This window comes from Pseudophryne corroboree, chromosome 3, assembly GCF_028390025.1.
Source record: "Pseudophryne corroboree isolate aPseCor3 chromosome 3, aPseCor3.hap2, whole genome shotgun sequence".
Lineage (NCBI taxonomy): Eukaryota > Metazoa > Chordata > Amphibia > Anura > Myobatrachidae > Pseudophryne > Pseudophryne corroboree.
The window spans coordinates 687909925-687922455 of record NC_086446.1 but is presented as its reverse complement, the minus strand read 5'-3'; the positions used below and the strand labels follow the sequence as shown (position 1 = coordinate 687922455).

Below are 12531 nucleotides of genomic sequence, written 5' to 3'. Positions count from 1 at the left end.
GTAGCTCCACCCCCTTTTACATCTGCTTTGCACTGTGAATCTGTGACAGGGGAGGGGGAGAGAAGGCTTCATGATGCCGGCGCCGCTGCCTGTCATAGAGTGTGACAGGCGCAGCAGCCAGCATCAACAGGGGAACTCAGCAGCGGGGATGCAGAGCAGGGAGAGTGCCTCTCTAGCCCTGGCGCCTACCTGCTTTGCATCCCTTTGCTGATCGGTAAGCGCTGGGCCTGCTGGTATGGATCATCAGATCTACATTACAAAGGTCTACAGTCATTAGGTCGACCACTATTTGTCGACATGAAAGGTTGACACATGAAAAGGTTGACACAAAAAAGGGTCGACACACCATTTTCAAAGTTTTTTGGGTGCCGTTTTTGCCGTCAAAGGGTGTGGAACTTCTATTAGTCTACCGCATCCCCTCGCATGGCTCGCTTTGTGGTTATTATTCCCAGTCATAGTCCACGTGGATGGTAAAGTATGAAAACTTGACTGAAAATGCTTACCCCCCCCCCCCCCAAAAAAAAAAGCTGTGTCGACCATTTGCACCTGTCGACATTTTAAATCTGTCCAGCATAAACACTGTCGACCTTTTACATGTCGACATGTTGTCCATGTCAACCTACTGCTTGTTGACCATTAGTGGTCGACCAAATGACTTTCACCATTTACACTATCTACCTAGAGCCCGGATACCCACTCTGTCCTGTATTATATAAATTGAATTTCATCTTCAGATTACTTTAATATATTGACTTTTACATACCCACTGCAGCTTTTACTAAATACTTGCATCATCCACTGAATCTCTGACCTTCAAAAACGTCTTAGATTTATACTACTTGTCAGCAGAAGCTACCTGCATCCTGCTATGGAATACATACTATTTACTGGCGGGGGTGGGATGCTGACTGTCAAGATCCTGACAGCAGCATCCCGCCCGCCAGAATGCCGGCAGCGGGGCAAGAGCTAAGAGTCCACTTGCGGACAGGTTCTATTCTTACTCTATGGGTGTCGTGGACTCCCACGAGTGGGAATAGCCCCTGTGCTCCAGTATTGTCGGCTGGCATGATTTTGGTGTAAAAAGCACATTTTCAATGGATAAGGTGCTATATTTCCATATAATGATGAGGTACTTATATGTGCAGGGCAGGGACAGGGCAGGCAGGGCCTCCCTTGTGATTAATTATTAAAATAATACAAAGAAGATACTTATGACACAAATTCTGTGTCATAAGTATCTTCTTTATTTTATTCTAATAATTTTAACTACTAAAATCAGTTTGGGAGGCACTGATAGCAGTGCCTCCCATAGACAATGGGAATGGGACAGAGCGAGGGGCGGGGCCCAAGCACTGGGCTTTAAAAGCCCATTAAAGCTTGAAGGCGGCACTTAAACAAGTGCCTTGCTGACATGGACACCACCCCCATGTCAGCGAGGCAGCTGTGATTGGACAGCGGATCCAGTGCTGGATCCGCTGTCCAGTCTCCCCTATATGTGGCGCGGCGGGCAGAAGTGATGGCGGGTCCCGGTGGTGGAGCTGTCCCGGGCACCCGGCTACAGCAGCGGAGGAGCGTTGGCCCTGAAGACTGGAGCGGTGGGAAGCGGCGGAGGCCAGCGCTCTTCCCTCTCCTCCCAGCCAGCAGCAGCAGCGCCTACACTCACTGTCCGGACACACAGGTGAGGGGGGGACGTGCAATGAATCTCGGCCAGTGACGTGCGGTGAGGTCATAGACTGGGTATTGCACTGATTGAGATATATATATATATATATATATATATATATATATATATATATCTCAATCAGTGCCTCCCCAGTCTATGACCTCACTGCACGTCACTGGTGCAGGGAAGGTTATTTGTTATTATTATCAGTTGCCAGTATCATTACACATTGGAATCAGAGAGAACATCTCAGGTGTTGTACAGTATCCCAGGGCAACGGAAATGAACAACTGTCTTATGATATAAAGTTGTAGTTTAAAGGCACAAAAGGAAGCAATTCGGATAAAGAACAATAAATTCAAGATGTCTGAAATTGCACTATTGATCATTTCTCTAACGTCCTAGTGGATGCTGGGGACTCCGTCAGGACCATGGGGAATAGCGGCTCCGCAGGAGACAGGGCACAAAAGCAAGCTTTTAGGATCACATGGTGTGTACTGGCTCCTCCCCCTATGACCCTCCTCCAAGCCTCAGTTAGGTTTTTGTGCCCGGCCGAGAAGGGTGCAATCTAGGTGGCTCTCTTAAAGAGTTACTTAGAAAAAGTTTTTAGGTTCTTTATTTTCAGTGAGTCCTGCTGGCAACAGGCTCACTGCATCGAGGGACTTAGGGGAGAGATTTTCAACTCACCTGCGTGCAGGATGGATTGGATTCTTAGGCTACTGGACATAGCTCCAGAGGGAGTCGGAACACAGGGCTCGCCCTGGGGTTCGTCCCGGAGCCGCGCCGCCGACCCCCCTTGCAGACGCTGAAGATGAAGAGGTCCGGAACCAGGCGGCAGAAGACTCTCAGTCTTCATCAGGTAGCGCACAGCACTGCCGCTGTGCGCCATTGTTGTCAGCACACTTCACACAGCGGTCACGGAGGGTGCAGGGCGCTGGGGGGGGGCGCCCTGGGCAGCAATGTATAATACCTGTATGGCGAAAAATACATCACATATAGCCCTTGAGGCTATATGGATGTATTTAACCCCTGCCAGATATATAAAACTCCGGAGAAGAAGCCCGCCGAAAAGGGGGCGGGGCCTATTCTCCTCAGCACACAGCGCCATTTTCCCTCACAGAAAGGCTGGTGGGAAGGCTCCCATGCTCTCCCCTGCACTGCACTACAGAAACAGGGTTAAAACAGAGAGGGGGGGCACTGATTTGGCGATATGTATATATATTAAAATGCTATAAGGGAGGAACACTTATATAAAGGTTGTCCCTGGATAATTATAGCGTTTTGGTGTGTGCTGGCAAACTCTCCCTCTGTCTCCCCAAAGGGCTAGTGGGTCCTGTCCTCTATCAGAGCATTCCCTATGTGTGTGCTGTATGTCGGTACGTGTGTGTCGACATGTATGAGGAAAATATTGGTGAGGAGGCGGAGCAAATTGCCTGTAATGGTGATGTCACTCTCTAGGGAGTCGACACCGGAATGGATGGCTTATTTATGGAAATTACGTGACAATGTCAACACGCTGCAAGCCGGTTGACGACATGAGACGGCCGGCGAACAAATTAGTATCTGTCCAGGCGTCTCAAACACCGTCAGGGGCTGTAAAATGCCCATTTACCTCAGTCGGTCGACACAGACCCAGACACGGACACTGATTTCAGTGTCGACGGTGAAGAAACAAACGTATTTTCTTTTAGGGCCACACGTTAAGGGCAATGAAGGAGGTGTTACATATTTCTGATACTCCAAGTACCACAAAAAAGGGTATTATGTGTGAGGTGAAAAAACTACCTGTAGTTTTTCCTGAATCAGATAAATTAAATGAAGTGTGTAATGATGCGTGGGTTTCCCCCGATAGAAAATTATTGGCGGTATACCCTTTCCCGCCAGAAGTTAAGGCGCGGTGGGAAACACCCCTCAGGGTGGATAAGGCGCTCACACGCTTATCAGAACAAGTGGCGGTACCATCTACGGATAGGGCCGTACTTAAGGAGCCAGCTGATAGGAGGCTGAAAAATATCCTAAAAAGTATACACACACATGCTGGTGTTATACTGCGACCAGCGATCGCCTCAGCCTGGATGTGCAGAGCTGAGGTGGCTTGGTCGGATTCCCTGACTAAAAATATTGATACCTTTGACAGGGACAGTATTTTATTGACTATAGAGCATTTAAAGGATGCATTTCTATATATGCGAGATGCGCAGAGGGATATTTGCACTCTGGCATCAAGAGTAAATGCGATGTCCATATCTGCAAGAAGATGTTTATGGACACGACAGTGGTCAGGTGATGCAGATTCCAAACGGCACAAAGATGTATTGCCGTATAAAGGGGAGGAGTTATTTGGGGTCGGTCCATGGGACCTGGTGGCCAGGGCAACTGCTGGAAAATCCACAGTTTTTTACCCTAAGTCACATCTCTGCAGAAAAAGACACCGTCTTTTCAGCCTCAGTCCTTTCGTCCCTATAAGAGTCATATCTGCCCAGGGATAGAGGAAAGGGAAGAAGACTGCAGCAGGCAGCCCATTCCCAGGAACAGAAGCCCTCCACCGCTTCTACCAAGTTCTCAGCATGACGCTGGGACCGTACAGGACCCCTGGATCCTACAAGTAGTATCCAAGGGGTACAGATTGGAATGTCGAGAGGTTTCCCCCCTCGCAGGTTCCTGTAGTCTGCTGTACCAATGTCTCCCTCCAACAGGGAGGCAGTATTGAAAACAATTCACAAGCTGTATTCCCAGCAGGTGATAATAAATTTACCCCTCCGACAACAAGGAAAGGGGTATTACTCCACACTATATAGTGGTACTGAAGGCTAGGTGAGACCTATTCTAAATCTGAAAAATTTGAACACTTACAAGGGTTCAAATCCAGATGGAGTCACTCAGAGCAGTGATAGCAAAGAACAAGGGGACTATATGGTGTCCCGGGACATCAGGGATGCTTACCTCCATGTCCCAAAATTTGCCTTTTCTCACCAAGGGTACCTCAGGTTCGTGGTACAGAACTGTCACTATCAGTTTCAAGACGATGCCGTTGGATTGTCCAAGGCACCCCGGGTCCTTACCAAGGTAATGACCGAAAGGAGGATTCGTCTTCAAAGAAAATGGACGACCTCCTGATAAGAACAAGGTCCAGAGAACAGTTGGAGGTCGGAGTAGCACTATCTCAAGTAGTTCTACGACAGCACGGGTGGATTCTAAATATTCCAAAACCGCAGTTTTTCCGACGACACGTCTGCTGGTCCTAGGGATGATTCTGGACACAGTCCAGGAAAAGGTGTTTCTCCCAGAGGAGAAAGCCAGGGAGTTATCCGAGCTAATCGGGATCCTCCTAAAACCAGGAAAAGTGTCAGTGCATCATTGCACAAGAGTCCTGGTAAAAATGGTGGCTTATTACGAAGCGCTTCCATTCGGCAGATTTCACGCAAGAACTCTTCAGTGGGATCTGCTGGACAAATGGTCCGGATCGCATCTTCAGATGCATCAGCGGATAACCCTATATCCAAGGACAAGGGTGTCTCTCCTGTGGTGATTACAGAGTGCTCATCTTCTAGAGGGCCGCAGATTCGGCATTCAGGATTGGATGCTCGTGACCACGGAGGCCAGCCTGAGAGGCTGGGGAGCAGTCACACAAGGAGTGTGATCAAGTCTGGAGAATTCTCTCCACATAAATATACTGGAGCTAAGAGCAAATTTATAATGCTCTAAGCTTAGCAAGACCTCTGCTTCAAGGTCAGCCGGTATTGATCCAGTGGGATAACATCACGGCAGTCGCCCACGTAAACAGAAAGGGCGGCACAAGAAGCAGGAGGGCAGTGGCAAAACTGCAAGGATTTTTCGCTAGGCGGAAAATCATGTGATAGCACTGTCAGCAGTGTTCATTCCGGGAGTGGACGACTGGGAAGCAGACTTCCTCAGCAGGCACGACCTCCACCCGGGAGAGTGGGAACTTCATCGGGAAGTTTTCCGCATGATTGTGAACCGTTGGGAAAGACCAAAGGTGGACATGATGGCGTCCCGCCCGAACAAAAAAATGGGACAGGTATTGCGCCAGGTCACGAGACCTTCAGGCGATAGCTGTGGACGTCCTGGTAACACCGTGGGTGTAACAGTCGGTGTATGTGTTCCCTTCTCTGCTTCTCATAACCAAGGTATTGAGAATTATAAGACATAGAGGAGTAAGAACTATACTCGTGGCTCCGGATTGGCCAAGAGGGACTTGGTAACCGGAACTTAAAGAGATGCTCACAGAGGACTAATGGCCTCGGGAGCTAAGAAGGGATTTGCTTTCAGCAAGTACCATGTCTGTTCCAAGAGGAACCGTGGCATCGGCCTTTAAGAAAGGACCTGCTCCAGCAGGGACCTTGTCTGTTCCAAGACTTACCGCGACTGCGTTTGACGGCATGGCGGTTTGAACGCCGGATCCTAAGGGAAAAGGCATTCCGGAAGAGGTCATACCTACCCTGGTCAAAGCCAGGAAGGAGGTGACCGCACAACGTTATCACCACATGTGGTAAAAATATGTTGCGTGGGTGAGGCCAGGGGGCCCCACGAAAAAATTTCAACTAGGTCGATTTCTGCACTTCCTGCAAACAGGAGTGTCTATGAGCCTCAAATTGGGGTCCATTAAGGTTCAAGTTTCGGCCCTATAGATTTTCTTCCAGAAAGAATTGGCTTCAGTTCCTGAAGTCCAGACGTTTGTCAAGGGAGTATTGCATATACAGCCCTTGTGTGCCTCCAGTGGCACCGTGGGATCTCAACGTAGTGTTGGGATTCCTCAAATCATATTGGTTTGAACCACTCAAATCTGTGGATTTGAAATATCTCACATGGAAAGTGACCATGCTGTTGGCCCTGGCCTCGGCCAGGCGATTGTCAAAATTGGCGGCTTTGTCTAACAAAAGCCCATATTTGATTTTCCATTCGGACAGGGCAGAACTGCGGACTCGTCCCCAGTTTCTTCCTAAGGTGGTGTCAGCGTTTCACCTGAAACAACCTATTGTGGTGCCTGCGGCTACTAGGGACTTGGAGGACTCCAAGTTGCTAGACGTTGTCAGGGCCCTGAAAATATATATATATATATAATTCCAGGACGGCTGGAGTCAGAAAGTCTGACTTGCTGTTTATATTGTAGGCACCCAAAAAGCTGGGTGCTCCTGCTTCTAAGCAGACTATTGCTCGTTGGATTTGTAGTACAATTCAGCTTGCACATTCTGTGGCAGGCCTGCCACAGCCAAAATCTGTAAATGCCCATTCCACAAGGAAGGTGGGCTCATCTTGGGCGGCTGCCCGAGGGGTCTCGGCTTTACAACTTTGCCGAGCAGCTACTTGGTCAGGGGCAAACACGTTTGCTAAATTCTACAAATTTGATACCCTGGCTGAGGAGGACCTGGAGTTCTCTCATTCGGTGCTGCAGAGTCATCCGCACTCTCCCGCCCGTTTGGGAGCTTTGGTATAATCCCCATGGTCCTGACGGAGTCCCCAGCATCCACTAGGACGTTAGAGAAAATAAGATTTTACTTACCGATAAATCTATTTCTCATAGTCCGTAGTGGATGCTGGGCGCCCATCCCAAGTGCGGATTGTCTGCATTACTTGTACATAGTTATTGTTACAAAAAAATCGGGTTATTATTGTTGTGAGCCATCTTTTTTAGAGGCTACTTCATTGTTATCATACTGTTAACTGGGTTCAAATCACAAGTTGTACGGTGTGATTGGTGTGGCTGGTATGAGTCTTACCCGGGATTCAAGATCCTTCCTTATTGTGTACGCTCGTCCGGGCACAGTACCTAACTGAGGCTTGGGGGAGGGTCATAGGGGGAGGAGCCAGTACACACCATGTGATCCTAAAAGCTTGCTTTTGTGCCCTGTCTCCTGCGGAGCCGCTATTCCCCATGGTCCTGACGGAGTCCCCAGCATCCACTACGGACTATGAGAAATAGATTTATCGGTAAGTAAAATCTTATTATTTTAATTACAGAGAAAATTAATTATTTGTGTTATGGTTAAAATACACTATGTAGACAAAAGTGGCTGGACCCCCCCTACGCAGGTGAAATGGTGTACTTCTGCAGAAGACACGTGTCCGTGACTCGACCTTCTTTAGAGTCGCAGTTGGTCACTGTACTTAATGCGCAATGGCAAAACATTTTGCCTGCTGTTGTCCAGGAACTTGTGGACAGTTTGCAAAGAAGGGTGTCTGCAGTAATCACTGAACGTGGTGCATGTGGTGACATCATTAAAATCTATATGCTGTCTACATGGTGTACAATGAGGATATGAAATACATATTTATACTTTGGCATAATTAGCACAAATGTTTATAATTTGTATATATTTCAAAAGTATTATAGAGTGAGTATTTCAAAGTTGTATGAAGTAGTTTGCACTGCCAAATTTAATTTGAGGATGGCTCCATTATCTAAAGCAGTGGTTCTCAAACTTGATCCTCAGGAACCCACACAGTTCACATTTTCAAGGTCACCCAGCAGGTGCACAGGTTTACTCATTACTCACTGACACATTTTAAAAGATCCACAGGTGGTGCTCATTATTTCACTTGTGATTGTGAGGAGACCTGTAAAACATGCACTGTGTAGATTCCTGAGGACCGAGTTAGAGAACCTATGATCTAAAGCAGTGGTTCACAACCGCGGTCCTCAAGTACCCCCAACAGTTCATATTTTCCAGGTCTCCTCACAGGATTGCAAGTGAGATAATTTGCTCCACCTGTGGGACTTTTAAAATGTGTCAGTGAGTAATGAACACACCTGTTCAACTGCTAGGGGACCTGAAAAACAGTAACTGTTGGGGGTACTTGAGGACCGAGGTTGGGAACCACTAATCTAAAGCACAGGTTCTCAAACTTGGTCCCTAGGACCTCAAACAATTCATGTTTTCCAGGGTGCCTAGAACTATATACTGTAGACTACAAAGCATACTTGCCTACCTGACCCTCTCCATGAGGGAGAAAATTATCTGTTCCTGGACTTTCCTGGTAATGTACGATTGCCATCACCTGTGGTGAAACACCTTTCTTATCAATTACCCAGCTCACCACAGGTGATGGCAATCATACATTACCAGGAAAGTCCAGGAACAGAGCATTTTCTCCCTCATGGAGAGGGTCAGGTAGGCAAGTATGCTACAAAGCTAACGCCTGGAGTATCCTTATGATGCTGTGGCTCCAGTTGTTCAGCTGCTCCTTGGTTTAGGCAGTCCCTCACCGTTATTGTGATGTCATGATATCACATATTCAGGGCCATGTGGTATGTTGCATTACCCTGAAATCCTCCATCATCTCTGCCACACTTGATATGTAATACATAGATATCAGCAAAATCAGAGCACTTAGGGGGACATGTACTAAGCAGTGATAAAAGTGGAGAAGCGAGCCAGTGGAGAAGTTGCCCATGGCAACCAATCAGCATTGACATAATGTTTATAATTTGCATTCTATAAAAGAATACAGAGCAGCTGATTGGTTGTCAAGGGCAACTTCTCCACTGGCTCACTTCACTTTTATCACTGCTTAGTACATGTCCCTCTTAGGGGGAAATTTACTAAGCTCCCGATTTTGACAGAGATGCCGTTTTTTCATCAAAGTGTCATCTCGGTAATTTACTAAGCACTAATCACGGCAGTGATGAGGGCATTCGTAATTTTTTGCAAGTTCAGGTAAAAAATTACGAATGAATACACCATCGGTCAAAACGCGGCTGTTTAAGTATGAATCTCGGTCATTTACTAAGAAGTGCAAAGCAAAAAACAAACAAACACTGCCGTGAAAAATTACAACTCGTAAAAAAGTGCTAAAAAAAAAACAGACCTACTTTTTTTTTCCGTGATTGGATAGGCATGCAGGGATCCATGAGATCCGTGCATGTATATCAGTGGGAAGGGGTGGGAAAGTTGTTATTTTATTAAAAAAAATTGCGTGGGGTCCCCCCTCCTAAGCATAACCAGCCTCGGGCTCTTTGAGCCGATCCTGGTTGCAGAAATATGGGGAAAAAATTGACAGGGGTTCCCCCATATTTAAGCAACCAGCATCGGGCTCTGCGCCTGGTCCTGGTTCCAAAAATACGGGGGACAAAAAGAGTAGGGGTCCCCCGTATTTTTAAAACCAGCACCGGGCTCCACTAGCTGGACAGATAATGCCACAGCCGGGGGTCACTTTGATATAGTGCCCTGCGGCCGTGGCATCAAAAATCCAACTAGTCACCCCTGGCCGGGGTACCCTGGGGGAGTGGGGACCCCTTCAATCAAGGGGTCCCCCCCCCCCCCCAGCCACCCAAGGGCCAGGGGTGAAGCCCGAGGCTGTCCCCCCCCATCCAATGGGCTGCGGATGGGGAGGCTGATAGCCTTTGTTGTAAAAGAAAAGATATTGTTTTTAGTAGCAGTACTACAAGGCCCAGCAAGCCTCCCCCGCATGCTGGTACTTGGAGAACCACAAGTACCAGCATGCGGCGGAAAAACGGGCCCGCTGGTACCTGTAGTACTACTACTAAAAAAATACCCAAAAAAAGACAAGACACACACACCGTGAAAGTATAATTTTATTACATACATACACACATACATACATACTTACCTTAAGTTCCCACGCAGGTCGGTCCTCTTCTCCAGTAGAATCCAAGGGGTACCTGTTGAAGAAATTATACTCACGAGATCCAGGGGTCCAGGCTCCTTGGGAAATCCAGGGGTAATCCACGTACTTGACAAAAAAAACAAAACGGTGTCCCGACCACGAACTGAAAGGGGACCCATGTTTGCACATGGGTCACCTTTCCACGAATGCCAGAAACCCACTTTGACTTCTGTCTAAGTGGGTTTCTTCAGCCAATCAGGGAGCGCCACGTTGTAGCACTCTCCTGATCAGCTGTGTGGTCCTGTCCTCACTGACAGGCAGCACACGGCAGTGTTACAATGTAGCGCCTATGCGCTACATTGTAACCAATGATGGGAACTTTCTGCTCAGCGGTGACGTCACTTTAGGTCAACCGCAGGGCAGAAAGTTCCCATCATTGGTTACAATGTAGCGCATAGGCGCTACATTGTAACACTGCCGTGTGCTGCCTGTCAGTGAGGACAGGACCACACAGCTGATCAGGAGAGTGCTACAACGTGGCGCTCCCTGATTGGCTGAAGAAACCCACTTAGACATCAGTCAGAGTGGGTTTCTGGCATTCGTGGAAAGGAGTCCCATGTGAAAACATGGGGCCCCTTTCAGTTCGTGGCTCGGCTTTCCGTTTTCTTATTTTATGCAAGTACGTGGATTACCCCTGGATTTCCCGAGGAGCCTGGACCCCTGGATCTCGTGAGTATAATTTCTTCAACAGGTACCCCTTGGATTCTACTGGAGAAGAGGACCGACCTGCGTGGGAACTTAAGGTAAGTATGTATGTATGTGTGTATGTATGTAATAAAATTATACTTTCACGGTGTGTGTGTCTTGTCTTTTTTTGGGTATTTTTTTAGTAGTAGTACTACAGGTACCAGCGGGCCCGTTTTTCCGTCGCATGCTGGTACTTGTGGTTCTCCAAGTACCAGCATGCGGGGGAGGCTTGCTGGGCCTTGTAGTACTGCTACTAAAAACAATATCTTTTCTTTTACAACAAAGGCTATCAGCCTCCCCATCCGCAGCCAATTGGATGGGGGGGGACAGCCTCGGGCTACACTCCTGGCCCTTGGGTGGCTGGGGGGGGGGGGACCCCTTGATTGAAGGGGTCCCCACTCCCCCAGGGTACCCCGGCCAGGAGTGACTAGTTGGATTTTTGATGCCACGGCCGCAGGGCACTATATCAAAGTGACCCCCGGCTGTGGCATTATCTGTCCAGCTAGTGGAGCCCGGTGCTGGTTTTAAAAATACGGGGGACCCCTACTCTTTTTGTCCCCCGTATTTTTGGGACCAGGACCAGGCGCAGAGCCCGATGCTGGTTGCTTAAATATGGGGGAACCCCTGTCATTTTTCCCCCCATATTTTTGCAACCAGGATCGGCTCAAAGAGCCCGAGGCTGGTTATGCTTAGGAGGGGGGACCCCACGCATTTTTTTTAATTATTTTACAGTGTTTAATTTAATTAAAAAAAAAAAAAAAACCCCAGCACGGATCACACAGATCCGGCTGAGATTGATTGTAAAAAAAGTCGGCAGTGTTTTGCTAATCACTGCCGTAAAAATAGGTAAAAAACCACGAATGACATCGACATCGGAACAAAAGAAAAACCCGAATACGACAGCTTAGTAAATCCATCGTAATCAATTCAAAAAGTTGCAATTTTACACTGTCGATGTCATTCGTGATTGAACTTGGACATGATTCTGGAAAATACGAATCTTAGTAAATGTACCCCTTAGTCTCTAAAGATGTTTCCTCATACACTTATATGCCATGCGGTGCAAAACACCTGGTGCAAGTGAGCTGCCATGTCCCTTGTGACTGATAATAACAGGACTCTTTTTTTTTTTTGCACCTTTCTCAGTGAAATGTATCTTAGTCGCAACTAGTATGCACTGATTCATTTGATATGCAACACTTGTAAGTCTCTGTAGCACAACAGAACTTGGCGTGGAAAGAGCTGCGTCCGCTGCATCATATCACTGCAGGCTCAGTCGCACACAGATATGCAAGTGTCGCATATTAAATTAATAAGCAAAGTCTCCTCATGCATCCTAGTTGCACCACATTGCGACTGAGATGCATTTTCATGCCCTGATACTAGCACAGGATCTGGCGTGCAGAGAGAAGCTGTTTGGCGTCATTGCAGCAATAGCGTATGAGGACACATCTGTGCGTACATTTGAAAATAATGGCAAAATACCTATCGTACTGTTCTGTACTTTTTGCAGAGTTACAACTGTCACTATTACT

The 12531-nt window shown here is 47.5% G+C and overlaps 1 protein-coding gene across 3 annotated transcripts in view; it reads left to right on the top strand.

The window, feature by feature from the left end:
* Nucleotides 1–12531, top strand: part of CFAP46 (cilia and flagella associated protein 46) — a 798890-nt gene that overhangs the window by 711405 nt on the left and 74954 nt on the right. The gene's annotated exons all lie outside the window — the stretch shown is intronic.